The sequence below is a fragment of the Ictalurus punctatus genome, chromosome 19 (assembly GCF_001660625.3).
Source record: "Ictalurus punctatus breed USDA103 chromosome 19, Coco_2.0, whole genome shotgun sequence".
NCBI classification, from domain to species: Eukaryota; Metazoa; Chordata; class Actinopteri; order Siluriformes; family Ictaluridae; genus Ictalurus; species Ictalurus punctatus.
The window spans coordinates 3,422,362-3,446,392 of NC_030434.2; the positions used below are offsets into that span (position 1 = coordinate 3,422,362).

Here is a 24,031-nt window from a genome sequence, read left to right on the forward strand (position 1 = left end):
TTGAAAAGGTGCACCGTTCCTGGAGGTACTGCAATACCAGGTCGATGCGTGGAGCGGACGGAGCAAGCCCCTCTTCCAGCTCCTCGCTCTAAAAATCCGTTTAATATAAAGTCCTCGAATGGAGGACGTATCAGGTATTAAACTGATAAGAACAGATACTACACTTGATCTTAGCCAAAAGGCCGAGAAGCGATAACCCGTTATGGCCTCTGGCCTAACGAGCACCAGCTGGCAGAGCCTCCACTCCTGGACGACATGCCTGACCACGCGCTTGAAGACCTTGCGCAGAGAGGATTGAGCAACTAGGCACCACGCCCAACCGACCTTGCATCCCAAAGCCAAACTTCTTCCCTCTCTTACGTTAAACTGTGAAACAAATACAGCTTTGCCTCAGCAAAGCTCACAAAAATAAGTTGAACTCGTCAACGTTCCTCTCCACGGAAATCTTTAGTAAAAGGCGAAAGATTTATGCGTGAATGAAGAGAAACCCGAGCTATACAGGAAGTCAGTCCAGGCCTCCGAAACTCCATCGGAGGCCTAGAAATCCGGTCTAGGGTAGGTTGGCTTGCGCCGGCCCCTTACACCTGCACAGCCTTGATAGCTACAGATGTAGGATTGGTCTAGAGCTGGATGTGGGCTGTGGTTTGTATTAAAACCTAATAGGTCCCCTCCCTTTTCCAATTAAGTACATCTGAAACCTTTACGACTGACACCTGTTCCATTTTGTACAATTAAATACAAGAAATTTTTTTTTTTTTTTTTTTTTTTTTTTTTAAGTACCATATGTCACTTTGTCTTTTTTCCTACTTTTTTTTTTTTTTTCCCCCCCAATCGTTTAACATGAATACGTATTCATTCATTCATTCGTTCATTCATTCATTCATTCATTCATTTATTTCCTTCCTTCCTTCCTTCTTCTTTCATTTGACCCCTTTGAAAAGGTGCACCGTTCCTGGAGGTACTGCAATACCAGGTCGATGCGTGGAGCGGACGGAGCAAGCCCCTCTTCCAGCTCCTCGCTCTAAAAATCCGTTTAATATAAAGTCCTCGAATGGAGGACGTATCAGGTATTAAACTGATAAGAACAGATTTTTTTTCTAAAAAATTTTATTGTCACTTTTTTCTTTTTTTCATATTCACAGTGTACACAGTTTTTTTTCCTTCTCAGTTCATAGACATTTTTTTTTTTAAATAAATAAATAAACTTGGGTAAAACAATTTCTTATTTTAAAAACTGTTTAAAGGAAAAATAAATAAATACATAGATTGTGTGTGTAAAAAACTATGAATAAAAGTGTCCATAAAATCGTTTCGTTTTTAAAAACAGTTAAATAAGTCGATTGATTAATAAAAAAGCAAACACATGTCTTTATATAAAACACACAAAATAAAAAACCACTTAAGCATCCTCTCTTTTCCAAGATCGGGGGTGAGTCCTTACCAAGGGCGCCCATCACACTGCTCTCCAGCCACGGCCGATGCCCGTCACTTCCGGTGCCCAGAGGAGATCCTCTACCCTCCGGCTCGCTGCTCCCGTAGCCTTTGCAGGTGAGGGCGCATCTACGAGCGGCCAGGGTCGGTGGCGGCCGGGACCTTTCTCGTGCAACCCCGGCCCCCTCCTCCGAATGTCGCCGCGCGGTACCCCTGCAGCGTGGACTTCGCCATCTGCTCGCTCGCGTGGAGGGGCACCGTCACGCGTTTCCCCACCAGCAGGTTTCTGGTGGTCCAGATGGCATCCTTCACGGCGTTGAGGGTGAGCCAGAGCGTGGTGAACCTCTGCGCCGTTAGGCCCTTCGAGCCTGGGCCCACCCCGAGGATGGCGAGCTTGTAGTCCATCTGGACCCCACCTGCCGGCAGGCACGGGAAATACAGGGGGCCGGTCGTGGTCCACTGGTCCCGCGCGGCGCCGCACTCCCATAAGAGGTGTCGCACGGTCTCCGGCGCGTTGCATCCGGGTCGTGGGCAGATGGGGTTGGAGCCCATGCCCCGGGAGTGCATGACCGCCCTGACCGGGAGAATCTCATGGGCCACCATCCATGACAGGTCCTTGTGCCTGTTCTGAAGAGCAGGGTGGGCGGCGTTCCTCCAAACTTGTTTGGCCTCACTTAGAGCGAGGCCGGGGACTGGACTCACAGGTTCCCGATCCTGAACGAGAGAGAGAAGAGACCTGTGGTTAGTTAAAATGGAGACATCTTCTCCTTCTAAAACATTTTTCTTTAAAAATCTCTTGATAAAATCATGCTCTTTTGTCAGATTAAAAGACACAGGCGTTTTGAGATCTACAGGTAAAATTCTAAGGCTTCGTAGGTACGACCCCATCCAGAAACGGGTCATGGCCGCTGTCTTGCTCTCTCTGGATGGGGCCACGGCGTACGCGATGTGGAGGGCGGTGAAACGGCTGCCTAAAAACAGGTGGGGGTCCGGGAGGCCTTTCCCGCCGTTTTCCGGTCTCTTCTTTACGACCTCCCTCTTCACTCTCTCCCACTTGGACCCCCAGATGAAGTAAAACACCGCTCTCTCCAGATCTAAAAGAAAGTGTCGTGGGGGACTAAAAACAGAACACACGAGTAACATTAAAGGTAAGATCACTGCTTTAAAAATTAAAACTTTACCTTCAAAAGTCATCTGTCTCAGTCCCCAAAAGCCCAGTTTCTGCCTGACTTTCCCTAACAAGTCGGCCCAGTTTCCCCGTCCTCCACCCTCTTTGTCAAATTTCACTCCTAAAATCCGTAAGTCGGTTTTAAAAACCAATTCCAGTCTGCCTGTGTCCACGTCACCCCACGGCCCGAAGAGCTGGGCCTCGGACTTGCTCCTGTTGAGCTTGGCGCCCGAGGCCCGACCGTACCAGTCAGTCAGGTCCATTGCTCTTCGCATGGATAAAACGTCTGTGGCTAAAAGGGTTACGTCGTCCATATATAAAACGCACGTCGCGGTCAGTCCACCCGTCCCAGGCACTTTAAGTCCTTTGATCCATTTATCCCTTCTCAAGATCTGTGCCAGTGGCTCTATGCAAGCCACATACAGGAGGGGAGATAAAGGACACCCCTGACGGACGCCACTGCGGATATTCACCGCCTTGGACACGTGCCCATTAACCAACATTCTACTTACTATGCCCTTGTACAGTAATCCCACCCAGGCTATGAACCTATCAGGGAACCCCATTTTGTCCAGTACCTGAAACAGGAACTGATGCGAGACTCGGTCAAATGCTTTTTCAAAATCTAGGTTCAGGACCGCTAGCCGGATGTTTCTGTCTCTCGCGTAACAGATGACGTCTCTGATCAGTACCAGGCTGTCGGTGATCTTTCTCCCTGGCACAGCACACGCTTGATCCGGGTGGATCACGTCCTCTAAGACGGTCGACATACGTGCTGATAAAATCTTGCTAAAAAGTTTACAATCGAAGTTTAAAAGCGTGATGGGTCTCCAGTTTCTAAGGTCTGTCTTGTCACCTTTTTTGTGTAGTAGTGACACTATCCCTGTTCTAAAGCTGTCCGGGAGTCTGTCCAAGGTCTCAAATTCGTTAAAAACAGTGAGTAAGTCATGTGCTAAAATGTCCCAGAAAGTCAGATAAAATTCTAGGGGGAGTCCATCCATTCCTGGGGACTTCCCCTTTTTAAAACCTTTTAAAGAATTTTGTATTTCTAAAACTGTAAAATCCTGGGATAAAAGCACGGCTTCACTATTGACCTTGTTTTCTAAAAAGGCTAAAACTTCCTCCAAGGTATTTTTATGTATATATTTTTCACTGTACAAATTGCCATAAAATTTTTCCACCCCACCTAAAATCTCGTCTGTTGTTTTTAGTTCCCTCCCTCCATCTTTTATTGCGGCAATTGTACCTCCCCTTGAAACAACCTTTTTAAAAAAATACCTTGTACATTTTTCACCTTCCTCAATCTCCCTCTCTCTGCTTCTTAAAATGACCCCCTTATTTTGTATATCTGATAAAACATGCATTTCAGCTTTTACTTCTTTAATCTCTTCAGTAAAATCAATCCCACAGTTAAAAAGGTTAAAATATCTCTGCAGTCTTTTTTGCAGTCCCATCATGCATCTTTTTTCCTTATTTTTCTTGTCTTTCCCTACCCTCTTAAAAAATTTTCCTGTCCGTTCCTTTACCATCTCCCACCACTGTGCTCGTGACTCATAAAAGTCCTGGAGGGTCTGCCATTGGCTGAACTGCTCCCTATACTCTCTGACTACTTCTTTGTCTTCTAACACCGAGCAGTTCAGCCTCCACAGCCCTCCTCCTACCGTCACACCAGTGGACAGTGAAAGGGTGCAGGACAGCATCATGTGGTCTGAAAAGAAGAGAGGGGTCAGTGTAGCATCGGTCGGCGGGCAGTCCCGTGTCAAAACATAGTCGATCCGAGAGGCTCTGGTGCCATCACCACTGAACCAGGTGAAGCCCTCCTCTCTTTGATGCAATGCTTTAAAACAGTCGACTAGTTTAAAATCTTTGATTAATCCCTGGAGTAAAACCGATGTTTTATCAACTGCGCACTCCCCTGTTACCCTTTTCCTATCTTTAGCTGTTAAAATACAATTAAAATCCCCTGCTACGATTAAAGGAGCCCTCCCTAGCATGTGGGACTGCAGGTCTTCTAAAAGTTCATATCTTTCATTTTTTTCTGTAAAACCATACACATTAAGAATGGTAAAATCCCTATCTAAAAAAGTCAGATTGGCTAAAATTGCCCGGCCATCTCTCACCACTGTGCTGCCCTTCACCACGATGTTGGGATTTTTTATTAAAATGGCGACACCATCACATTTATTAAAATTGGAACCGCTCCACACGGAGGGTCCCGGTGTCCACATGTCTTCCCATTTCCTATAGCTGGATAAAAAGGGCAAAGCACACTCTTGTAATAAAATCACATCTGACTTAAAAGATTTTAAAAAGGATAATACACTCTGTGCTCTCAGGGTGGACCTCACACTTCTCACATTGATGGTAGAGATTGTGAGGGCCATGAGCAGTATGGTAAAAAGGTATAAAACAGTGTTAAAAACATGCAGAGACAACGTTAAAACAAATTAAAGGCATATTATTTCTTGTGACACTTGCTCTTCCTTTATCTCAGTGGGCCTGGGTTCAGGAGGGCAAGTGTCTGCTGCCGCACGGGCCGCGGAGGCAACCTCTCGCGGCTCCTTTGGCGATGATGTTCTCAGCTGGAGGTGCAAGAAAGAAACCTCATTTGGGGGCTCTGAGGGCCATAAGCGGTTCAGTTCTTCCGAGGAAGAACTGTCCCGCCCATGCTCTGCCCTCAGTTTCTTCTCCTCTGTTACAAACAGAGGAGATCCCGCAGGTCTTTTCTGCACCTGAGCATTCGGGAGAGGACTGTCTGGCTCACTCTCCCCAGATACCACACTTAACTCTGGAACTGTCTCCATGGAGGAAGCCGTCCCTTCCTCCCCTTCCGCCATTTCCTGTACTTTATTTCGCGGGGAGGGGGGGGCTTCCTCCCTCTGGTTTGCTGACTCCGCCCCTAAGGCCGCCCCACTTACCCGTATCTGCGCAGGCCCTGAAGCTGACGGGAGAGCTGGCTCTCCCGCCAAAACCACAGGGCCCGCCTCCTTCTCCGTTGTTTGCTCGGTTTGTTGCGTTTGTGGGGCGGCCATCTTGTTACTTTTCAGTTTGTTGGCAAAGCTCTTAGGGCAATCTCTGTAGAGGTGGTTTGTCTCCCCACACAGATTGCACCGTCTGCCAATGGTGCACTCATCGAAAACGTGACCAATTTCTCTACATTTTCCGCATATTATTTCCTGGCACGCGTCGGCGAGATGTCCCATTCTCCCACACTTACGGCAGAGTTTGGGCATCCCTTGGTAATGGATGTAGCCTCTGTTCTCTCCCAACACAATCATGGAAGGCAGATGTCTCAGGCCCTGGTAGCCCCCAGCGTCTTCCCATTGTTTAATGGGAATTCGCCAGGAACAATTCCAGATGCCGTCCTCATCCAACACTTTGACTGGTTGTCCGCGAACAGTGCAAAATCTACCCAGCCATACGCAAATATCGTCTCCAGTCACCGTTTCATTAAACATCCTAACAATCACCGTTTTAAGCGAATTGTCAGAAAGTTTCTCCACGGTGAACATGGAGAAATGGGCCTTACAACCGTCAAACCGTTGCCAGAAATCATTTAGCAGAGAAGCGGTCCTAAAACTAACATCAAAACCTTTGTTCAGGGGCAGAGTCACGAGACAGTTCAGTTCGTCGGGTTTGAAGCCAAGAGATTTCTGGATTAACTTCCTGGAGAAATCAAGGCGTGACATCCCCAGGAGCTTTCCATCCACCTCTTTAAACAAAAAGCGCACGCTGTGGTGCCTCCTCATGCCGGCACGAGCAGCCGACATTTTGGAGGCACCACTAGCCTATAAATAAATAAATAAATAGATAAACTATAATAAATAAGTAAAACAAATACAAAGTAAACGAAATAAATATTTTCAAAACGAAAAAAAAAGGAAAAAGAATTTAATAAATAAATTTGTACTTACCTTTCCACAGGTCCACTGGCTCGATGTTTCTGTCACCATCCGGCACTTGAAGAAAAACAGGGTCCGCACAAATTTCCTCTTTGGATAGTTCTGTCCAAAATCACAAAAAGATTAAGGGCAATGGCCACCAAAGAGTCGATCGCTGTCCCTTCCGATTGATCTTAGCCAAAAGGCCGAGAAGCGATAACCCGTTATGGCCTCTGGCCTAACGAGCACCAGCTGGCAGAGCCTCCACTCCTGGACGACATGCCTGACCACGCGCTTGAAGACCTTGCGCAGAGAGGATTGAGCAACTAGGCACCACGCCCAACCGACCTTGCATCCCAAAGCCAAACTTCTTCCCTCTCTTACGTTAAACTGTGAAACAAATACAGCTTTGCCTCAGCAAAGCTCACAAAAATAAGTTGAACTCGTCAACGTTCCTCTCCACGGAAATCTTTAGTAAAAGGCGAAAGATTTATGCGTGAATGAAGAGAAACCCGAGCTATACAGGAAGTCAGTCCAGGCCTCCGAAACTCCATCGGAGGCCTAGAAATCCGGTCTAGGGTAGGTTGGCTTGCGCCGGCCCCTTACACCTGCACAGCCTTGATAGCTACAGATGTAGGATTGGTCTAGAGCTGGATGTGGGCTGTGGTTTGTATTAAAACCTAATAGGTCCCCTCCCTTTTCCAATTAAGTACATCTGAAACCTTTACGACTGACACCTGTTCCATTTTGTACAATTAAATACAAGAAATTTTTTTTTTTTTTTTTTTTTTTTTTTTTTTTTAAGTACCATATGTCACTTTGTTTTTTTTCCTACTTTTTTTTTTTTTCCCCCCAATCGTTTAGCATGAATACGTATTCATTCATTCATTCGTTCATTCATTCATTCATTCATTCATTTATTTCCTTCCTTCCTTCCTTCTTCTTTCATTTGACCCCTTTGAAAAGGTGCACCGTTCCTGGAGGTACTGCAATACCAGGTCGATGCGTGGAGCGGACGGAGCAAGCCCCTCTTCCAGCTCCTCGCTCTAAAAATCCGTTTAATATAAAGTCCTCGAATGGAGGACGTATCAGGTATTAAACTGATAAGAACAGATACTACACTTGATCTTAGCCAAAAGGCCGAGAAGCGATAACCCGTTATGGCCTCTGGCCTAACGAGCACCAGCTGGCAGAGCCTCCACTCCTGGACGACATGCCTGACCACGCGCTTGAAGACCTTGCGCAGAGAGGATTGAGCAACTAGGCACCACGCCCAACCGACCTTGCATCCCAAAGCCAAACTTCTTCCCTCTCTTACGTTAAACTGTGAAACAAATACAGCTTTGCCTCAGCAAAGCTCACAAAAATAAGTTGAACTCGTCAACGTTCCTCTCCACGGAAATCTTTAGTAAAAGGCGAAAGATTTATGCGTGAATGAAGAGAAACCCGAGCTATACAGGAAGTCAGTCCAGGCCTCCGAAACTCCATCGGAGGCCTAGAAATCCGGTCTAGGGTAGGTTGGCTTGCGCCGGCCCCTTACACCTGCACAGCCTTGATAGCTACAGATGTAGGATTGGTCTAGAGCTGGATGTGGGCTGTGGTTTGTATTAAAACCTAATAGGTCCCCTCCCTTTTCCAATTAAGTACATCTGAAACCTTTACGACTGACACCTGTTCCATTTTGTACAATTAAATACAAGAAATTTTTTTTTTTTTTTTTTTTTTTTTTTTAAGTACCATATGTCACTTTGTCTTTTTTCCTACTTTTTTTTTTTTTTTCCCCCCCAATCGTTTAACATGAATACGTATTCATTCATTCATTCGTTCATTCATTCATTCATTCATTCATTTATTTCCTTCCTTCCTTCCTTCTTCTTTCATTTGACCCCTTTGAAAAGGTGCACCGTTCCTGGAGGTACTGCAATACCAGGTCGATGCGTGGAGCGGACGGAGCAAGCCCCTCTTCCAGCTCCTCGCTCTAAAAATCCGTTTAATATAAAGTCCTCGAATGGAGGACGTATCAGGTATTAAACTGATAAGAACAGATTTTTTTTCTAAAAAATTTTATTGTCACTTTTTTCTTTTTTTCATATTCACAGTGTACACAGTTTTTTTTCCTTCTCAGTTCATAGACATTTTTTTTTTTAAATAAATAAATAAACTTGGGTAAAACAATTTCTTATTTTAAAAACTGTTTAAAGGAAAAATAAATAAATACATAGATTGTGTGTGTAAAAAACTATGAATAAAAGTGTCCATAAAATCGTTTCGTTTTTAAAAACAGTTAAATAAGTCGATTGATTAATAAAAAAGCAAACACATGTCTTTATATAAAACACACAAAATAAAAAACCACTTAAGCATCCTCTCTTTTCCAAGATCGGGGGTGAGTCCTTACCAAGGGCGCCCATCACACTGCTCTCCAGCCACGGCCGATGCCCGTCACTTCCGGTGCCCAGAGGAGATCCTCTACCCTCCGGCTCGCTGCTCCCGTAGCCTTTGCAGGTGAGGGCGCATCTACGAGCGGCCAGGGTCGGTGGCGGCCGGGACCTTTCTCGTGCAACCCCGGCCCCCTCCTCCGAATGTCGCCGCGCGGTACCCCTGCAGCGTGGACTTCGCCATCTGCTCGCTCGCGTGGAGGGGCACCGTCACGCGTTTCCCCACCAGCAGGTTTCTGGTGGTCCAGATGGCATCCTTCACGGCGTTGAGGGTGAGCCAGAGCGTGGTGAACCTCTGCGCCGTTAGGCCCTTCGAGCCTGGGCCCACCCCGAGGATGGCGAGCTTGTAGTCCATCTGGACCCCACCTGCCGGCAGGCACGGGAAATACAGGGGGCCGGTCGTGGTCCACTGGTCCCGCGCGGCGCCGCACTCCCATAAGAGGTGTCGCACGGTCTCCGGCGCGTTGCATCCGGGTCGTGGGCAGATGGGGTTGGAGCCCATGCCCCGGGAGTGCATGACCGCCCTGACCGGGAGAATCTCATGGGCCACCATCCATGACAGGTCCTTGTGCCTGTTCTGAAGAGCAGGGTGGGCGGCGTTCCTCCAAACTTGTTTGGCCTCACTTAGAGCGAGGCCGGGGACTGGACTCACAGGTTCCCGATCCTGAACGAGAGAGAGAAGAGACCTGTGGTTAGTTAAAATGGAGACATCTTCTCCTTCTAAAACATTTTTCTTTAAAAATCTCTTGATAAAATCATGCTCTTTTGTCAGATTAAAAGACACAGGCGTTTTGAGATCTACAGGTAAAATTCTAAGGCTTCGTAGGTACGACCCCATCCAGAAACGGGTCATGGCCGCTGTCTTGCTCTCTCTGGATGGGGCCACGGCGTACGCGATGTGGAGGGCGGTGAAACGGCTGCCTAAAAACAGGTGGGGGTCCGGGAGGCCTTTCCCGCCGTTTTCCGGTCTCTTCTTTACGACCTCCCTCTTCACTCTCTCCCACTTGGACCCCCAGATGAAGTAAAACACCGCTCTCTCCAGATCTAAAAGAAAGTGTCGTGGGGGACTAAAAACAGAACACACGAGTAACATTAAAGGTAAGATCACTGCTTTAAAAATTAAAACTTTACCTTCAAAAGTCATCTGTCTCAGTCCCCAAAAGCCCAGTTTCTGCCTGACTTTCCCTAACAAGTCGGCCCAGTTTCCCCGTCCTCCACCCTCTTTGTCAAATTTCACTCCTAAAATCCGTAAGTCGGTTTTAAAAACCAATTCCAGTCTGCCTGTGTCCACGTCACCCCACGGCCCGAAGAGCTGGGCCTCGGACTTGCTCCTGTTGAGCTTGGCGCCCGAGGCCCGACCGTACCAGTCAGTCAGGTCCATTGCTCTTCGCATGGATAAAACGTCTGTGGCTAAAAGGGTTACGTCGTCCATATATAAAACGCACGTCGCGGTCAGTCCACCCGTCCCAGGCACTTTAAGTCCTTTGATCCATTTATCCCTTCTCAAGATCTGTGCCAGTGGCTCTATGCAAGCCACATACAGGAGGGGAGATAAAGGACACCCCTGACGGACGCCACTGCGGATATTCACCGCCTTGGACACGTGCCCATTAACCAACATTCTACTTACTATGCCCTTGTACAGTAATCCCACCCAGGCTATGAACCTATCAGGGAACCCCATTTTGTCCAGTACCTGAAACAGGAACTGATGCGAGACTCGGTCAAATGCTTTTTCAAAATCTAGGTTCAGGACCGCTAGCCGGATGTTTCTGTCTCTCGCGTAACAGATGACGTCTCTGATCAGTACCAGGCTGTCGGTGATCTTTCTCCCTGGCACAGCACACGCTTGATCCGGGTGGATCACGTCCTCTAAGACGGTCGACATACGTGCTGATAAAATCTTGCTAAAAAGTTTACAATCGAAGTTTAAAAGCGTGATGGGTCTCCAGTTTCTAAGGTCTGTCTTGTCACCTTTTTTGTGTAGTAGTGACACTATCCCTGTTCTAAAGCTGTCCGGGAGTCTGTCCAAGGTCTCAAATTCGTTAAAAACAGTGAGTAAGTCATGTGCTAAAATGTCCCAGAAAGTCAGATAAAATTCTAGGGGGAGTCCATCCATTCCTGGGGACTTCCCCTTTTTAAAACCTTTTAAAGAATTTTGTATTTCTAAAACTGTAAAATCCTGGGATAAAAGCACGGCTTCACTATTGACCTTGTTTTCTAAAAAGGCTAAAACTTCCTCCAAGGTATTTTTATGTATATATTTTTCACTGTACAAATTGCCATAAAATTTTTCCACCCCACCTAAAATCTCGTCTGTTGTTTTTAGTTCCCTCCCTCCATCTTTTATTGCGGCAATTGTACCTCCCCTTGAAACAACCTTTTTAAAAAAATACCTTGTACATTTTTCACCTTCCTCAATCTCCCTCTCTCTGCTTCTTAAAATGACCCCCTTATTTTGTATATCTGATAAAACATGCATTTCAGCTTTTACTTCTTTAATCTCTTCAGTAAAATCAATCCCACAGTTAAAAAGGTTAAAATATCTCTGCAGTCTTTTTTGCAGTCCCATCATGCATCTTTTTTCCTTATTTTTCTTGTCTTTCCCTACCCTCTTAAAAAATTTTCCTGTCCGTTCCTTTACCATCTCCCACCACTGTGCTCGTGACTCATAAAAGTCCTGGAGGGTCTGCCATTGGCTGAACTGCTCCCTATACTCTCTGACTACTTCTTTGTCTTCTAACACCGAGCAGTTCAGCCTCCACAGCCCTCCTCCTACCGTCACACCAGTGGACAGTGAAAGGGTGCAGGACAGCATCATGTGGTCTGAAAAGAAGAGAGGGGTCAGTGTAGCATCGGTCGGCGGGCAGTCCCGTGTCAAAACATAGTCGATCCGAGAGGCTCTGGTGCCATCACCACTGAACCAGGTGAAGCCCTCCTCTCTTTGATGCAATGCTTTAAAACAGTCGACTAGTTTAAAATCTTTGATTAATCCCTGGAGTAAAACCGATGTTTTATCAACTGCGCACTCCCCTGTTACCCTTTTCCTATCTTTAGCTGTTAAAATACAATTAAAATCCCCTGCTACGATTAAAGGAGCCCTCCCTAGCATGTGGGACTGCAGGTCTTCTAAAAGTTCATATCTTTCATTTTTTTCTGTAAAACCATACACATTAAGAATGGTAAAATCCCTATCTAAAAAAGTCAGATTGGCTAAAATTGCCCGGCCATCTCTCACCACTGTGCTGCCCTTCACCACGATGTTGGGATTTTTTATTAAAATGGCGACACCATCACATTTATTAAAATTGGAACCGCTCCACACGGAGGGTCCCGGTGTCCACATGTCTTCCCATTTCCTATAGCTGGATAAAAAGGGCAAAGCACACTCTTGTAATAAAATCACATCTGACTTAAAAGATTTTAAAAAGGATAATACACTCTGTGCTCTCAGGGTGGACCTCACACTTCTCACATTGATGGTAGAGATTGTGAGGGCCATGAGCAGTATGGTAAAAAGGTATAAAACAGTGTTAAAAACATGCAGAGACAACGTTAAAACAAATTAAAGGCATATTATTTCTTGTGACACTTGCTCTTCCTTTATCTCAGTGGGCCTGGGTTCAGGAGGGCAAGTGTCTGCTGCCGCACGGGCCGCGGAGGCAACCTCTCGCGGCTCCTTTGGCGATGATGTTCTCAGCTGGAGGTGCAAGAAAGAAACCTCATTTGGGGGCTCTGAGGGCCATAAGCGGTTCAGTTCTTCCGAGGAAGAACTGTCCCGCCCATGCTCTGCCCTCAGTTTCTTCTCCTCTGTTACAAACAGAGGAGATCCCGCAGGTCTTTTCTGCACCTGAGCATTCGGGAGAGGACTGTCTGGCTCACTCTCCCCAGATACCACACTTAACTCTGGAACTGTCTCCATGGAGGAAGCCGTCCCTTCCTCCCCTTCCGCCATTTCCTGTACTTTATTTCGCGGGGAGGGGGGGGCTTCCTCCCTCTGGTTTGCTGACTCCGCCCCTAAGGCCGCCCCACTTACCCGTATCTGCTCAGGCCCCGAAGCTGACGGGAGAGTTGATTTTCCCGCCAAAACCGCCGGGCCCGCCTCCTTCTCCGTTGTTTGTTCTGTTTGTTGCGTTTGTGGGGCGGCCATCTTGTTGCTTTTCAGTTTGTTGGCAAAGCTCTTGGGGCAATCTCTGTAGAGGTGGTTTGTCTCTCCACACAGATTGCACCGTCTGCCAATGGTGCACTCATCAAAAACGTGACCAATTTCTCTACATTTTCCACAAATTATTTCCTGGCACGCGTCGGCGAGATGTCCCATTCTCCCACACTTACGGCAGAGTTTGGGCATCCCTTGGTAATGGATGTAGCCTCTGTTCTCTCCCAACACAATCATGGAAGGCAGATGTCTCAGGCCCTGGTAGCCCCCAGCGTCTTCCCATTGTTTAATGGGAATTCGCCAGGAACAATTCCAGATGCCGTCCTCATCCAACACTTTGACTGGTTGTCCGCGAACAGTGCAAAATCTACCCAGCCATACGCAAATATCGTCTCCAGTCACCGTTTCATTAAACATCCTAACAATCACCGTTTTAAGCGAATTGTCAGAAAGTTTCTCCACGGTGAACATGGAGAAATGGGCCTTACAACCGTCAAACCGTTGCCAGAAATCATTTAGCAGAGAAGCGGTCCTAAAACTAACATCAAAACCTTTGTTCAGGGGCAGAGTCACGAGACAGTTCAGTTCGTCGGGTTTGAAGCCAAGAGATTTCTGGATTAACTTCCTGGAGAAATCAAGGCGTGACATCCCCAGGAGCTTTCCATCCACCTCTTTAAACAAAAAGCGCACGCTGTGGTGCCTCCTCATGCCGGCACGAGCAGCCGACATTTTGGAGGCACCACTAGCCTATAAATAAATAAATAAATAGATAAACTATAATAAATAAGTAAAACAAATACAAAGTAAACGAAATAAATATTTTCAAAACGAAAAAAAAAGGAAAAAGAATTTAATAAATAAATTTGTACTTACCTTTCCACAGGTCCACTGGCTCGATGTTTCTGTCACCATCCGGCACTTGAAGAAAAACAGGGTCCGCACAAATTTCCTCTTTGGATAGTTCTGTCCAAAATCACAAAAAGATTAAGGGCAATGGCCACCAAAGAGTCGATCGCTGTCCCTTCCGATTGATCTTAGCCAAAAGGCCGAGAAGCGATAACCCGTTATGGCCTCTGGCCTAACGAGCACCAGCTGGCAGAGCCTCCACTCCTGGACGACATGCCTGACCACGCGCTTGAAGACCTTGCGCAGAGAGGATTGAGCAACTAGGCACCACGCCCAACCGACCTTGCATCCCAAAGCCAAACTTCTTCCCTCTCTTACGTTAAACTGTGAAACAAATACAGCTTTGCCTCAGCAAAGCTCACAAAAATAAGTTGAACTCGTCAACGTTCCTCTCCACGGAAATCTTTAGTAAAAGGCGAAAGATTTATGCGTGAATGAAGAGAAACCCGAGCTATACAGGAAGTCAGTCCAGGCCTCCGAAACTCCATCGGAGGCCTAGAAATCCGGTCTAGGGTAGGTTGGCTTGCGCCGGCCCCTTACACCTGCACAGCCTTGATAGCTACAGATGTAGGATTGGTCTAGAGCTGGATGTGGGCTGTGGTTTGTATTAAAACCTAATAGGTCCCCTCCCTTTTCCAATTAAGTACATCTGAAACCTTTACGACTGACACCTGTTCCATTTTGTACAATTAAATACAAGAAATTTTTTTTTTTTTTTTTTTTTTTTTTTTTTAAGTACCATATGTCACTTTGTCTTTTTTCCTACTTTTTTTTTTTTTTTCCCCCCCAATCGTTTAACATGAATACGTATTCATTCATTCATTCGTTCATTCATTCATTCATTCATTCATTTATTTCCTTCCTTCCTTCCTTCTTCTTTCATTTGACCCCTTTGAAAAGGTGCACCGTTCCTGGAGGTACTGCAATACCAGGTCGATGCGTGGAGCGGACGGAGCAAGCCCCTCTTCCAGCTCCTCGCTCTAAAAATCCGTTTAATATAAAGTCCTCGAATGGAGGACGTATCAGGTATTAAACTGATAAGAACAGATACTACACTTGATCTTAGCCAAAAGGCCGAGAAGCGATAACCCGTTATGGCCTCTGGCCTAACGAGCACCAGCTGGCAGAGCCTCCACTCCTGGACGACATGCCTGACCACGCGCTTGAAGACCTTGCGCAGAGAGGATTGAGCAACTAGGCACCACGCCCAACCGACCTTGCATCCCAAAGCCAAACTTCTTCCCTCTCTTACGTTAAACTGTGAAACAAATACAGCTTTGCCTCAGCAAAGCTCACAAAAATAAGTTGAACTCGTCAACGTTCCTCTCCACGGAAATCTTTAGTAAAAGGCGAAAGATTTATGCGTGAATGAAGAGAAACCCGAGCTATACAGGAAGTCAGTCCAGGCCTCCGAAACTCCATCGGAGGCCTAGAAATCCGGTCTAGGGTAGGTTGGCTTGCGCCGGCCCCTTACACCTGCACAGCCTTGATAGCTACAGATGTAGGATTGGTCTAGAGCTGGATGTGGGCTGTGGTTTGTATTAAAACCTAATAGGTCCCCTCCCTTTTCCAATTAAGTACATCTGAAACCTTTACGACTGACACCTGTTCCATTTTGTACAATTAAATACAAGAAATTTTTTTTTTTTTTTTTTTTTTTTTTTTTAAGTACCATATGTCACTTTGTCTTTTTTCCTACTTTTTTTTTTTTTTTCCCCCCCAATCGTTTAACATGAATACGTATTCATTCATTCATTCGTTCATTCATTCATTCATTCATTCATTTATTTCCTTCCTTCCTTCCTTCTTCTTTCATTTGACCCCTTTGAAAAGGTGCACCGTTCCTGGAGGTACTGCAATACCAGGTCGATGCGTGGAGCGGACGGAGCAAGCCCCTCTTCCAGCTCCTCGCTCTAAAAATCCGTTTAATATAAAGTCCTCGAATGGAGGACGTATCAGGTATTAAACTGATAAGAACAGATTTTTTTTCTAAAAAATTTTATTGTCACTTTTTTCTTTTTTTCATATTCACAGTGTACACAGTTTTTTTTCCTTCTCAGTTCATAGACATTTTTTTTTTTAAATAAATAAATAAACTTGGGTAAAACAATTTCTTATTTTAAAAACTGTTTAAAGGAAAAATAAATAAATACATAGATTGTGTGTGTAAAAAACTATGAATAAAAGTGTCCATAAAATCGTTTCGTTTTTAAAAACAGTTAAATAAGTCGATTGATTAATAAAAAAGCAAACACATGTCTTTATATAAAACACACAAAATAAAAAACCACTTAAGCATCCTCTCTTTTCCAAGATCGGGGGTGAGTCCTTACCAAGGGCGCCCATCACACTGCTCTCCAGCCACGGCCGATGCCCGTCACTTCCGGTGCCCAGAGGAGATCCTCTACCCTCCGGCTCGCTGCTCCCGTAGCCTTTGCAGGTGAGGGCGCATCTACGAGCGGCCAGGGTCGGTGGCGGCCGGGACCTTTCTCGTGCAACCCCGGCCCCCTCCTCCGAATGTCGCCGCGCGGTACCCCTGCAGCGTGGACTTCGCCATCTGCTCGCTCGCGTGGAGGGGCACCGTCACGCGTTTCCCCACCAGCAGGTTTCTGGTGGTCCAGATGGCATCCTTCACGGCGTTGAGGGTGAGCCAGAGCGTGGTGAACCTCTGCGCCGTTAGGCCCTTCGAGCCTGGGCCCACCCCGAGGATGGCGAGCTTGTAGTCCATCTGGACCCCACCTGCCGGCAGGCACGGGAAATACAGGGGGCCGGTCGTGGTCCACTGGTCCCGCGCGGCGCCGCACTCCCATAAGAGGTGTCGCACGGTCTCCGGCGCGTTGCATCCGGGTCGTGGGCAGATGGGGTTGGAGCCCATGCCCCGGGAGTGCATGACCGCCCTGACCGGGAGAATCTCATGGGCCACCATCCATGACAGGTCCTTGTGCCTGTTCTGAAGAGCAGGGTGGGCGGCGTTCCTCCAAACTTGTTTGGCCTCACTTAGAGCGAGGCCGGGGACTGGACTCACAGGTTCCCGATCCTGAACGAGAGAGAGAAGAGACCTGTGGTTAGTTAAAATGGAGACATCTTCTCCTTCTAAAACATTTTTCTTTAAAAATCTCTTGATAAAATCATGCTCTTTTGTCAGATTAAAAGACACAGGCGTTTTGAGATCTACAGGTAAAATTCTAAGGCTTCGTAGGTACGACCCCATCCAGAAACGGGTCATGGCCGCTGTCTTGCTCTCTCTGGATGGGGCCACGGCGTACGCGATGTGGAGGGCGGTGAAACGGCTGCCTAAAAACAGGTGGGGGTCCGGGAGGCCTTTCCCGCCGTTTTCCGGTCTCTTCTTTACGACCTCCCTCTTCACTCTCTCCCACTTGGACCCCCAGATGAAGTAAAACACCGCTCTCTCCAGATCTAAAAGAAAGTGTCGTGGGGGACTAAAAACAGAACACACGAGTAACATTAAAGGTAAGATCACTGCTTTAAAAATTAAAACTTTACCTTCAAAAGTCATCTGTCTCAGTCCCCAAAAGCCCAGTTTCTGCCTGACTTTCCCTAACAAGTCGGCCCAGTTTCCCCGTCCTCCACCCTCTTTGTCAAATTTCACTCCTAAAATCCGTAAGTCGGTTTTAAAAACCAATTCCAGTCTGCCTGTGTCCACGTCACCCCACGGCCCGAAGAGCTGGGCCTCGGACTTGCTCCTGTTGAGCTTGGCGCCCGAGGCCCGACCGTACCAGTCAGTCAGGTCCATTGCTCTTCGCATGGATAAAACGTCTGTGGCTAAAAGGGTTACGTCGTCCATATATAAAACGCACGTCGCGGTCAGTCCACCCGTCCCAGGCACTTTAAGTCCTTTGATCCATTTATCCCTTCTCAAGATCTGTGCCAGTGGCTCTATGCAAGCCACATACAGGAGGGGAGATAAAGGACACCCCTGACGGACGCCACTGCGGATATTCACCGCCTTGGACACGTGCCCATTAACCAACATTCTACTTACTATGCCCTTGTACAGTAATCCCACCCAGGCTATGAACCTATCAGGGAACCCCATTTTGTCCAGTACCTGAAACAGGAACTGATGCGAGACTCGGTCAAATGCTTTTTCAAAATCTAGGTTCAGGACCGCTAGCCGGATGTTTCTGTCTCTCGCGTAACAGATGACGTCTCTGATCAGTACCAGGCTGTCGGTGATCTTTCTCCCTGGCACAGCACACGCTTGATCCGGGTGGATCACGTCCTCTAAGACGGTCGACATACGTGCTGATAAAATCTTGCTAAAAAGTTTACAATCGAAGTTTAAAAGCGTGATGGGTCTCCAGTTTCTAAGGTCTGTCTTGTCACCTTTTTTGTGTAGTAGTGACACTATCCCTGTTCTAAAGCTGTCCGGGAGTCTGTCCAAGGTCTCAAATTCGTTAAAAACAGTGAGTAAGTCATGTGCTAAAATGTCCCAGAAAGTCAGATAAAATTCTAGGGGGAGTCCATCCATTCCTGGGGACTTCCCCTTTTTAAAACCTTTTAAAGAATTTTGTATTTCTAAAACTGTAAAATCCTGGGATAAAAGCACGGCTTCACTATTGACCTTGTTTTCTAAAAAGGCTAAAACTTCCTCCAAGGTATTTTTATGTATATATTTTTCACTGTACAAATTGCCATAAAATTTTTCCACCCCACCTAAAATCTCGTCTGTTGTTTTTAGTTCCCTCCCTCCATCTTTTATTGCGGCAATTGTACCTCCCCTTGAAACAACCTTTTTAAAAAAATACCTTGTACATTTTTCACCTTCCTCAATCTCCCTCTCTCTGCTTCTTAAAATGACCCCCTTATTTTGTATATCTGATAAAACATGCATTTCAGCTTTTACTTCTTTAATCTCTTCAGTAAAATCAATCCCACAGTTAAAAAGGTTAAAATATCTCTGCAGTCTTTTTTGCAGTCCCATCATGCATCTTTTTTCCTTATTTTTCTTGTCTTTCCCTACCCTCTTAAAAAATTTTCCTGTCCGTTCCTTTACCATCTCCCACCACTGTGCTCGTGACTCATAAAAGTCCTGGAGGGTCTGCCATTGGCTGAACTGCTCCCTATACTCTCTGACTACTTCTTTGTCTTCTAACACCGAGCAGTTCAGCCTCCACAGCCCTCCTCCTACCGTCACACCAGTGGACAGTGAAAGGGTGCAGGACAGCATCATGTGGTCTGAAAAGAAGAGAGGGGTCAGTGTAGCATCGGTCGGCGGGCAGTCCCGTGTCAAAACATAGTCGATCCGAGAGGCTCTGGTGCCATCACCACTGAACCAGGTGAAGCCCTCCTCTCTTTGATGCAATGCTTTAAAACAGTCGACTAGTTTAAAATCTTTGATTAATCCCTGGAGTAAAACCGATGTTTTATCAACTGCGCACTCCCCTGTTACCCTTTTCCTATCTTTAGCTGTTAAAATACAATTAAAATCCCCTGCTACGATTAAAGGAGCCCTCCCTAGCATGTGGGACTGCAGGTCTTCTAAAAGTTCATATCTTTCATTTTTTTCTGTAAAACCATACACATTAAGAATGGTAAAATCCCTATCTAAAAAAGTCAGATTGGCTAAAATTGCCCGGCCATCTCTCACCACTGTGCTGCCCTTCACCACGATGTTGGGATTTTTTATTAAAATGGCGACACCATCACATTTATTAAAATTGGAACCGCTCCACACGGAGGGTCCCGGTGTCCACATGTCTTCCCATTTCCTATAGCTGGATAAAAAGGGCAAAGCACACTCTTGTAATAAAATCACATCTGACTTAAAAGATTTTAAAAAGGATAATACACTCTGTGCTCTCAGGGTGGACCTCACACTTCTCACATTGATGGTAGAGATTGTGAGGGCCATGAGCAGTATGGTAAAAAGGTATAAAACAGTGTTAAAAACATGCAGAGACAACGTTAAAACAAATTAAAGGCATATTATTTCTTGTGACACTTGCTCTTCCTTTATCTCAGTGGGCCTGGGTTCAGGAGGGCAAGTGTCTGCTGCCGCACGGGCCGCGGAGGCAACCTCTCGCGGCTCCTTTGGCGATGATGTTCTCAGCTGGAGGTGCAAGAAAGAAACCTCATTTGGGGGCTCTGAGGGCCATAAGCGGTTCAGTTCTTCCGAGGAAGAACTGTCCCGCCCATGCTCTGCCCTCAGTTTCTTCTCCTCTGTTACAAACAGAGGAGATCCCGCAGGTCTTTTCTGCACCTGAGCATTCGGGAGAGGACTGTCTGGCTCACTCTCCCCAGATACCACACTTAACTCTGGAACTGTCTCCATGGAGGAAGCCGTCCCTTCCTCCCCTTCCGCCATTTCCTGTACTTTATTTCGCGGGGAGGGGGGGGCTTCCTCCCTCTGGTTTGCTGACTCCGCCCCTAAGGCCGCCCCACTTACCCGTATCTGCTCAGGCCCCGAAGCTGACGGGAGAGTTGATTTTCCCGCCAAAACCGCCGGGCCCGCCTCCTTCTCCGTTGTTTGTTCTGTTTGTTGCGTTTGTGGGGCGGCCATCTTGTTGCTTTTCAGTTTGTTGGCAAAGCTCTTGGGGCAATCTCTGTAGAGGTGGTTTGTCTCTCCACACAGATTGCACCGTCTGCCAATGGTGCACTCATCAAAAACGTGACCAATTTCTCTACATTTTCCACAAATTATTTCCTGGCACGCGTCGGCGAGATGTCCCATTCTCCCACACTTACGGCAGAGTTTGGGCATCCCTTGGTAATGGATGTAGCCTCTGTTCTCTCCCAACACAATCATGGAAGGCAGATGTCTCAGGCCCTGGTAGCCCCCAGCGTCTTCCCATTGTTTAATGGGAATTCGCCAGGAACAATTCCAGATGCCGTCCTCATCCAACACTTTGACTGGTTGTCCGCGAACAGTGCAAAATCTACCCAGCCATACGCAAATATCGTCTCCAGTCACCGTTTCATTAAACATCCTAACAATCACCGTTTTAAGCGAATTGTCAGAAAGTTTCTCCACGGTGAACATGGAGAAATGGGCCTTACAACCGTCAAACCGTTGCCAGAAATCATTTAGCAGAGAAGCGGTCCTAAAACTAACATCAAAACCTTTGTTCAGGGGCAGAGTCACGAGACAGTTCAGTTCGTCGGGTTTGAAGCCAAGAGATTTCTGGATTAACTTCCTGGAGAAATCAAGGCGTGACATCCCCAGGAGCTTTCCATCCACCTCTTTAAACAAAAAGCGCACGCTGTGGTGCCTCCTCATGCCGGCACGAGCAGCCGACATTTTGGAGGCACCACTAGCCTATAAATAAATAAATAAATAGATAAACTATAATAAATAAGTAAAACAAATACAAAGTAAACGAAATAAATATTTTCAAAACGAAAAAAAAAGGAAAAAGAATTTAATAAATAAATTTGTACTTACCTTTCCACAGGTCCACTGGCTCGATGTTTCTGTCACCATCCGGCACTTGAAGAAAAACAGGGTCCGCACAAATTTCCTCTTTGGATAGTTCTGTCCAAAATCACAAAAAGATTAAGGGCAATGGCCACCAAAGAGTCGATCGCTGTCCCTTCCGATTGATCTTAGCCAAAAGGCCGAGAAGCGATAACCCGTTATGGCCTCTGGCCTAACGAGCACCAGCTGGCAGAGCCTCCACTCCTGGACGACATGCCTGACCACGCGCTTGAAGACCTTGCGCAGAGAGGATTGAGCAACTAGGCACCACGCCCAACCGACCTTGCATCCCAAAGCCAAACTTCTTCCCTCTCTTACGTTAAACTGTGAAACAAATACAGCTTTGCCTCAGCAAAGCTCACAAAAATAAGTTGAACTCGTCAACGTTCCTCTCCACGGAAATCTTTAGTAAAAGGCGAAAGATTTATGCGTGAATGAAGAGAAACCCGAGCTATACAGGAAGTCAGTCCAGGCCTCCGAAACTCCATCGGAGGCCTAGAAATCCGGTCTAGGGTAGGTTGGCTTGCGCCGGCCCCTTACACCTGCACAGCCTTGATAGCTACAGATGTAGGATTGGTCTAGAGCTGGATGTGGGCTGTGGTTTGTATTAAAACCTAATAGGTCCCCTCCCTTTTCCAATTAAGTACATCTGAAACCTTTACGACTGACACCTGTTCCATTTTGTACAATTAAATACAAGAAATTTTTTTTTTTTTTTTTTTTTTTTTTTTTAAGTACCATATGTCACTTTGTCTTTTTTCCTACTTTTTTTTTTTTTTTCCCCCCCAATCGTTTAACATGAATACGTATTCATTCATTCATTCGTTCATTCATTCATTCATTCATTCATTTATTTCCTTCCTTCCTTCCTTCTTCTTTCATTTGACCCCTTTGAAAAGGTGCACCGTTCCTGGAGGTACTGCAATACCAGGTCGATGCGTGGAGCGGACGGAGCAAGCCCCTCTTCCAGCTCCTCGCTCTAAAAATCCGTTTAATATAAAGTCCTCGAATGGAGGACGTATCAGGTATTAAACTGATAAGAACAGATACTACACTTGATCTTAGCCAAAAGGCCGAGAAGCGATAACCCGTTATGGCCTCTGGCCTAACGAGCACCAGCTGGCAGAGCCTCCACTCCTGGACGACATGCCTGACCACGCGCTTGAAGACCTTGCGCAGAGAGGATTGAGCAACTAGGCACCACGCCCAACCGACCTTGCATCCCAAAGCCAAACTTCTTCCCTCTCTTACGTTAAACTGTGAAACAAATACAGCTTTGCCTCAGCAAAGCTCACAAAAATAAGTTGAACTCGTCAACGTTCCTCTCCACGGAAATCTTTAGTAAAAGGCGAAAGATTTATGCGTGAATGAAGAGAAACCCGAGCTATACAGGAAGTCAGTCCAGGCCTCCGAAACTCCATCGGAGGCCTAGAAATCCGGTCTAGGGTAGGTTGGCTTGCGCCGGCCCCTTACACCTGCACAGCCTTGATAGCTACAGATGTAGGATTGGTCTAGAGCTGGATGTGGGCTGTGGTTTGTATTAAAACCTAATAGGTCCCCTCCCTTTTCCAATTAAGTACATCTGAAACCTTTACGACTGACACCTGTTCCATTTTGTACAATTAAATACAAGAAATTTTTTTTTTTTTTTTTTTTTTTTTTTTAAGTACCATATGTCACTTTGTCTTTTTTCCTACTTTTTTTTTTTTTTTCCCCCCCAATCGTTTAACATGAATACGTATTCATTCATTCATTCGTTCATTCATTCATTCATTCATTCATTTATTTCCTTCCTTCCTTCCTTCTTCTTTCATTTGACCCCTTTGAAAAGGTGCACCGTTCCTGGAGGTACTGCAATACCAGGTCGATGCGTGGAGCGGACGGAGCAAGCCCCTCTTCCAGCTCCTCGCTCTAAAAATCCGTTTAATATAAAGTCCTCGAATGGAGGACGTATCAGGTATTAAACTGATAAGAACAGATACTATATGTCAAGTACCATATGTCACTTTGTCTTTTTTCCTACTTTTTTTTTTTTTTTCCCCCCAATCGTTTAACATGAATACGTATTCATTCATTCATTCGTTCATTCATTCATTCATTCATTTATTTATTTACTGGACAAGATGTCCGTTTTTATGACGAGTGCTCGTCCGTTAATCGACAGCCTTCTTGTCTCCCATAGCGCAAGGCGCTGCTGCACTTTCTTTAGCACATTGGCCCAATTCCTGGCACCACTGGCTGAATGGAAAAAATTAACGCCTAGAATCTTTATCCCCTCTGGGCATACGGAGTAGCCACCCCAAACACTTGACCTGCCCCGCCAGGATTCACACGGCATTACCCTGGACTTCTCAGAATTCACCAGAGCTCCAGAGGCATGGCAGTAGGACCTCAGGTGGGACTCTACCCTGTGGAAGTCCTTCTCATCTGTTACAAAGAGAGTCAGGTCATCCGCATAAACCGAGACTAAAGCTCTTCGCCCCCCCCCAGGGACATGGCACCCTGCTAGTCTTTGATCTGCTCGCAGGCTAGCCACTAGCGGCTCAATTGCCAGTACGTATAGCAGCGGGGAGAGTGGACACCCTTGCCTCACCCCACCTGCCTGCCTCA

The 24,031-nt window shown here is 46.4% G+C and overlaps 11 non-coding genes and 4 pseudogenes across 11 annotated transcripts; all 15 read right to left on the reverse strand.

Moving 5' to 3' along the window:
* Window positions 1-3: 3 nt before the first annotated feature.
* On the reverse strand, window positions 4-194 carry LOC128635569 (U2 spliceosomal RNA). The gene has a single exon (XR_008398541.1). It is a non-coding gene; the product is annotated as a U2 spliceosomal RNA (small nuclear RNA).
* A 187-nt stretch (window positions 195-381) lies between these two features.
* Window positions 382-496, reverse strand: LOC128635529 (U5 spliceosomal RNA). Its single transcript, XR_008398502.1, has one exon. It is a non-coding gene; the product is annotated as a U5 spliceosomal RNA (small nuclear RNA).
* A 440-nt stretch (window positions 497-936) lies between these two features.
* LOC128635465 (uncharacterized) lies at window positions 937-1,111 on the reverse strand (annotated as a pseudogene).
* A 5,774-nt stretch (window positions 1,112-6,885) lies between these two features.
* Window positions 6,886-7,000, reverse strand: LOC128635530 (U5 spliceosomal RNA). Its single transcript, XR_008398503.1, has one exon. It is a non-coding gene; the product is annotated as a U5 spliceosomal RNA (small nuclear RNA).
* Window positions 7,001-7,441: 441 nt separating this feature from the next.
* LOC128635570 (U2 spliceosomal RNA) lies at window positions 7,442-7,632 on the reverse strand. The gene has a single exon (XR_008398542.1). It is a non-coding gene; the product is annotated as a U2 spliceosomal RNA (small nuclear RNA).
* Window positions 7,633-7,819: 187 nt separating this feature from the next.
* LOC128635531 (U5 spliceosomal RNA) lies at window positions 7,820-7,934 on the reverse strand. Its single transcript, XR_008398504.1, has one exon. It is a non-coding gene; the product is annotated as a U5 spliceosomal RNA (small nuclear RNA).
* A 439-nt stretch (window positions 7,935-8,373) lies between these two features.
* Window positions 8,374-8,548, reverse strand: LOC128635466 (uncharacterized; annotated as a pseudogene).
* Window positions 8,549-14,322: 5,774 nt separating this feature from the next.
* On the reverse strand, window positions 14,323-14,437 carry LOC128635532 (U5 spliceosomal RNA). The gene has a single exon (XR_008398505.1). It is a non-coding gene; the product is annotated as a U5 spliceosomal RNA (small nuclear RNA).
* A 441-nt stretch (window positions 14,438-14,878) lies between these two features.
* Window positions 14,879-15,069, reverse strand: LOC128635571 (U2 spliceosomal RNA). The gene has a single exon (XR_008398543.1). It is a non-coding gene; the product is annotated as a U2 spliceosomal RNA (small nuclear RNA).
* Window positions 15,070-15,256: 187 nt separating this feature from the next.
* Window positions 15,257-15,371, reverse strand: LOC128635533 (U5 spliceosomal RNA). Its single transcript, XR_008398506.1, has one exon. It is a non-coding gene; the product is annotated as a U5 spliceosomal RNA (small nuclear RNA).
* Window positions 15,372-15,811: 440 nt separating this feature from the next.
* LOC128635467 (uncharacterized) lies at window positions 15,812-15,986 on the reverse strand (annotated as a pseudogene).
* A 5,774-nt stretch (window positions 15,987-21,760) lies between these two features.
* On the reverse strand, window positions 21,761-21,875 carry LOC128635534 (U5 spliceosomal RNA). Its single transcript, XR_008398507.1, has one exon. It is a non-coding gene; the product is annotated as a U5 spliceosomal RNA (small nuclear RNA).
* Window positions 21,876-22,315: 440 nt separating this feature from the next.
* Window positions 22,316-22,506, reverse strand: LOC128635572 (U2 spliceosomal RNA). Its single transcript, XR_008398544.1, has one exon. It is a non-coding gene; the product is annotated as a U2 spliceosomal RNA (small nuclear RNA).
* Window positions 22,507-22,693: 187 nt separating this feature from the next.
* On the reverse strand, window positions 22,694-22,808 carry LOC128635536 (U5 spliceosomal RNA). The gene has a single exon (XR_008398509.1). It is a non-coding gene; the product is annotated as a U5 spliceosomal RNA (small nuclear RNA).
* Window positions 22,809-23,247: 439 nt separating this feature from the next.
* On the reverse strand, window positions 23,248-23,424 carry LOC124629257 (uncharacterized; annotated as a pseudogene).
* Window positions 23,425-24,031: the final 607 nt, after the last annotated feature.